The sequence below is a fragment of the Rattus rattus genome, chromosome 1 (assembly GCF_011064425.1).
Source record: "Rattus rattus isolate New Zealand chromosome 1, Rrattus_CSIRO_v1, whole genome shotgun sequence".
Lineage (NCBI taxonomy): Eukaryota > Metazoa > Chordata > Mammalia > Rodentia > Muridae > Rattus > Rattus rattus.
In genome coordinates, this window is record NC_046154.1 from 90,563,911 (window position 1) to 90,569,910 (window position 6,000).

Below are 6,000 nucleotides of genomic sequence, written 5' to 3' on the forward strand. Positions count from 1 at the left end.
TGGAGGCAGGGGGATCCCTGGGGCTCCCTGGCCAGCCAGCAGTCTAGCTGAATCAGCAAACTCCAAGTTCAGGGAGAGACTCTGTGGTTGAGGAAGACACTGTACGTTGAGCTCTGGCTTCCATGTGCAAAAGCAAACACACACACACACACACACTCACAGAGTGAGACAGAGACAGAGACAGAAAGAGACAGAAATAGATGGATAGGCAGACAGACACAGACATACACCAAGAGGTCCTTGGCACACAACTCACATCAGGCCCAAGCGTGAACTATTTCATCAGCCAAGTGCTGTTAACACTCTGCAGAGTGAGTACACAAAAACCTCTCTTGCTTTGGTTTCCTTAAATATCCCCCGTTCCACTCCATCTTAAACTCCCACCCTGAATAGTTGTCACAAAAAGAGTCCTCACTTATGGGAAGGTGTCAGATATGACTGTGCTTGGGGTGCAGGAAGCTGAAGGCAGATAAATGCAAACACAGAAGGGACCCACCACCGACACTCCAAGCAAAAGCTGCTTCTCGAGTCAAAGCAGCCAGAAACTGGGAAAACTCAAATCAAAATATCTATCAGAAGGGGATTGAACGCAGTGGCACGGGCTGAGACTCCCTTCTCTGAAATGCTTTGGGACCAGAAGTGCTACAGATTCAAGAGTTTGGAATATCTGAGTAAGCTTTACCTGCTGACTCTCCCTGATCTGCAAATCCCAAAAAAACATTCAAAAATCCAAAACCAATATCACTCAAAGGTTTCAGATTCAAGTCCATCTCGATGTCAGACTGCACGGTGCCCAACATGTAGCGCTTCACAGGAGAACACAGCAGAGCAGATAGAAATGCCACAGGAAAAATGAGACGAGGGGTGCAGAGGTCAGATGTGGTGCCTTTACTCCGTCACTCTAAGTCATGTGGGTGGACCTCAGGAAACATCCTAAATGGACAATCTCTAAAGGAATATAGACCCCCCCCTCAGATACCATATTTTAAAGTATCACACAAACAACGGTGCCCACTTCTGAGAAGACGTATAAACAAAAGATGCATGCTGCACAGGAGAGAGCTGGAGAGAAGGAAAGCTCCAAAGGAGAATGAGGGTCTTCAGATACCAGGGAGATGAGGAAGGGTCATGACACAAGACTCTGGAGACAGGGACAAGGACAGGAGACAGGAGACTGCGTCTCAGCCTAGACTCTGTCACTCCCTTGTGAGCAGCTTGCAGCTTGGTGAAGGGCAGAGCCACGAGGAAGCCTGAGATTAGAAACTCAATCAAGTCAGAAAGGCCTGCACACGAGCCAATAAGCCGAGGCTATCCCACCACACCTGAGCTTTAAAGGGGCGGAAAACGCGCAGGCCTGCTTTCCCGTGCACTCTCCCCAGGTGCTCGCCATATACCGCCTCATGGCACGCAGCCAGCTCTCTCCTGGGTTCATTGACGGAAACCCACTTCGATCTACAAAGCATAAACTAATACCCAGACAGATTTGACAGTGTTCCCAGAGTGCCAGAGAGAGGAGCAGAGGCAAGAATGGCTGACTGGGGAGCCCACGGCCCTCTCCCAGCTCATCAGCCTCTGACTCCATTACCCAGCTCACAGGAGAAAACAGAAGCCTTGGGAGTCAAGAAGAGAACTTTAAGGCATCTCAGGAGACCTTCTTTGCGTCTGAAAAAGCAGAGGGGTGTGTGAAGAACGTAGCCATGAGGAAGCCCTGAGACTAGAAGGGTGACCAGTACACACTGCAGGGCCGAGAACTTCCAGGCAGTGTCCCCTGACTATGGCACACAGGGTCCCTTGGCCGAGGTACACTTGGAGCTATAGAGAAGCAAGAAAACCAAACAGGTTTCATGGAGGGTGAGGAGCTGAGGAAGAAGCTGGAAAGAAAACAAAACTAACTCACTTCCTTCCATGTAGGCGATGGAGTCATAGGAGCTTCTCAGTCTCTTTCGCCTCTGTGCAGAAGGTATGAGACCTCATGAGGACCCTGTACCTTGGGTGGCAGCTGTCACTTGGCCAGAAGGAGCTCTCTGACCAGGAAACGAGAGCTTACGATTGACTCTGTGGTTCGTCGTGTTCTGGAGAAACAGGCAAGGCCCTGGCACGGGCGCTGATGGATCAGCTAATGCCTCATTCAAGTTGTCAGCGTTTTCTTAGCGCCAATTCAGTGGGTAATTAAGAAAGAAGTGGGGACCAGATGGAGAAACAGATGCTAGCTTGGCCGTGAGCGGCTCTCTGCACATGTAGGGAAACAGCGGCCAGCCAAGTAGACAGGGGACAACTGGAGGGGCCACAGCAACTGCCGCTGGGGAAGAAAGGCCCATTTCAAAGAAGAAGAAACTGAGGCCTCACGAAGTAAGTGAACCCAAGGACCATGGAAAGATGCAGGCAAATGGGGATGCAGAGATAGGTGAGCTCGACCAAGCATGAGAGATTCTGCCTTGAGAGACAGCTGGGATAAGGGTGGGCCCCAAAGGAGAAGGAGGACCTCGGAAACTAGAAAGATGAAGAAGAGTCACGGCACATGACTGTGGAGATGGGTCCAGGAGGTAGGAGCCTGGATCTCAGCCTCATCTCTGACACTCCCTTGCTTCTTCCCAACCTCTCTATACATTAGTTTATTAGTTTGTGACGGAGGAAGGGCTCCCTCCCAGCCCACTCCAAATGCTGGTGGACTGAATACAGTGCACTCAGGAGAGGCTGAAATACAGAATTACCATGTAGACTGGATCCCATTTCTAGGTATATACCCAACATAACTGAAGGAAGGCTCTCAAAGTGCTGTCTATGTACTCATGTTCACAAAGGCCCACAGAAGGCAACGCAAGTGTCCGTTGGTGACAGAATGGATAAACACGCCTGTTATAGCCACACAACGGAACAGTATGCAGACTTTAAAAAAGAAAACTCTTGGCATAAGCCATGACATGGATGACCCTTGAAGATACCACACTATTGTTCTTGTCTCAAAAAGACACATACTTTATGCTTCCATGTACATGAAGTCCCTGGAGGAGTCAGGGGCATAAAGACAAAGAGCAGAGGGTAATCACCAATGGCTGGGAGGATGGAGCATCTCCAGTTGCTTAACTAGTTTAGTTATGAGTGTCGATATCACTACGGAACTGTGCACTTAAAATGATTAAGATGAGAATTTTTATATGCACATTTTATCACAAAACCTGTGAGGAAAAAGAAGCCCTAAGAACTGGAGGCGTCGGACATGAGCCAAGGAATTTCTTAGATGTTATGAAGGTGGAGACAAAGGAAAGGGCATCACAGGGGCTACCTCCTAGCAGCCTCCATGAGAACAGGAAGAATTGCTAAGATAAAGATGGAAAGGAAGGGTTGGCAGACTTGCAAGAGCCCCCTCTGGGGTTCTCAGAGATGCTCCAGTGGCAGATAAGTTAGTTCAAAAGGGCTTTCTACCCCGCCATGCCCTAGAGAATCTGGGCAGAACGGATAGACACAGTGCAGCTCCACGGTCTGATGCAGAAAGCCACCTCAGGCTGCTGGATCACCATTCCCTGGTCTTCCATGTCCTGGCACTGAACCTTCCTTTTAACTCAAGATCCTAGGAAGCAGCCTCTGGTGTCCTTTCAGACCAAACACAGATTCCCAAAGGAATACATGAACCCAGTAGGGGAAGGGAAGGTTAAAACAAACAAACAAACAAACAAACAAACAAAGCAGAGACACCAACAACCAACGAGGAGTACACATTTCATTCAAGACCTGGAGAAGAAAAACAGACAGCATGGATAGCTTGTAGGAAGCAAAAGTACATTTCAGACATGCTTTTCTTTGTACAGACACTAAAACTACAAGCTACAAGGACAGGGTGAGACAGGAAAGGATGCAACCAAGCAAGGAAGCAAGGAGCCGGTGCGCAGTGGAGAGCCAGTTGAAGAACAGCAGTAACTGCAGAGCTGTCCAGGCAAAGGACCTCATGGGTCCATGGTGCACAGGGCTAGCCCAAGAAGTGTGTGTGTGGAGTACAAAGCAAGAGACTTGAAATAAAAGGAGCAGAGCCTAAGTTATTGTTCTATTGCTATGAAGATACAACATGGTCAGGGCAGTTTATTCAAGAAAGCATGTAATTGGGGGTTCACTTACCGTTTCAGAGGGATTATCCATGACCATCATGGCATGGAGCATTGCCGCAGGCAGGCATGGTGCTGGAGCAGTAGCTGAGACCTTACTTTCTGATCCACAGGCAGGAGGCAGAGAGGGGGAGACTGGGCCTGGTATGGGCTTTTGAAACCTCAAAACCCACTCCCGGTGAAACCCTTCCTCCAACAAGGCCACACCTTCTCCAGCAAGGCCACACCTCCTAATCCTTCCTAAACATTCCACCAACTGGGAAACAAGTGTTCAGGTATATGAGTCTGTCCTGATTAAGGTTACTGTTGCTACAGTGAAATACCATGACCAAAAGCAACTTGAGGAGGAAAGAACTTGTTTGGTTTACATGACCACATCATAGTCCATCACTGAAGGAAGATATAGCAGGGACGCAAACAGGGCAGGAACCTTGAATCAGGAACCCTCCCATACCAATCACAAATTAAGACAATACCCTCAGGCTTGCCTACAGCTAGATCTACAGAAGTATTCTTCTCGTTTGAGGCCCCTTCCTCTCCGGTGACTCCAATGACTCTAGTTTGTGTCAAGTTGACATGAAACTAACCAGCACAGAGCCTGTAGGCGATCCTTACTCATAGCACTACAAAAATGAGGAAAAGCAGACACCAGCGATGGATAGACAGACAGACAACAGACAGGCAAACTATAGACAGACAGACAGACAGACAGACAGAGGCAGATAGACATAAATATATATAATGGGATTGATTAGAATGGCTTACAGATTGTGGTCTAGGTAGTCTAACAAAAGATGTCTAGAAACAGAAAGTCAAAAAGTCCAGTATCGTTCAGTCCTTGAGGCACAGTGTCTCAGCTGGTCTTGCCATTATCCCAAAGAATTAATTCCTAATGCTAGTGAAGGAATGGACTTGCCAACAAGAATGAGGGCAAGCAGGCAAAGAGCAAAAGCTTCCTTCCTCCATCTCCATTCTGGCTGCCACCAGAAAGTGTGGCCCAGATTTAAGGTGACTCTTCCCACCTCAAAAGATTAAAAATGGGTCTTCCCACTTCAAATGACTTAATGAAGAAAAGTCCCTCACAGGTGTACCCGGCCGTTAATCCCAAATGTGATCGAGTTGACAACCAAGACAACCAAGAACAGCCATCGCAGTTGACTTTAGTTTATGTCAAGGAGACCAAAACACAGCAACAACAACAACCAGCACAGGAGGAACAGAGATGGCTCAGTGGTGAAGAACACAGGCTGCGCTCGCAGAGAACCCAGCATCAGTTCCCAGTACCCACACAGTGCTCACGACAATCCTACCTCCAGTACCAGGGGTCTGACAGCCTCCTCTAACCTGCTTGGGCACCCAGGCTGCACGGTGCACAGGCAAACATGCAGGCTCTACAACTCCATATAAAATAAAAGCACTAGCCCATGCTGCGAGATGGAAGGACAGCCACATTGTGCTGAAGGGCCAAAGCAGATGATCCACAGATGCTGCTGTCACTCAGTACAAGAGCAGCTAAGTTCCCAGGTCCCACGTGACTCAGGCTAGCCACAAACTTGCTATTTAGCCGAGGGTTCCCATCCTCCTGCCTGCACCTCCCAAGTGCTGGAACTCCAAACAAGCCACCACACCCTGCAAATCCTATGTTCTAAAACTGATCCCCAGACTCAAAGGTTTTTAAAACTTAATTTAAAAACAAACAAACAAAAACAAAAAACATAAAAAGCTATTTCAACCAGCTGAACATGGTAGAGTACGCATCTATAATCCCAGCGTGCCCATGGAGAGCTGGGAGGTAGAGACAGGAGACGCCCTGGAAACCTCATGGCACCTGCAGCAGAAAGAAAGGAGAGACTCTCCCAAAACATGACAGACCCACCTCTGAGGTTGGCCTCTGACCTCCACA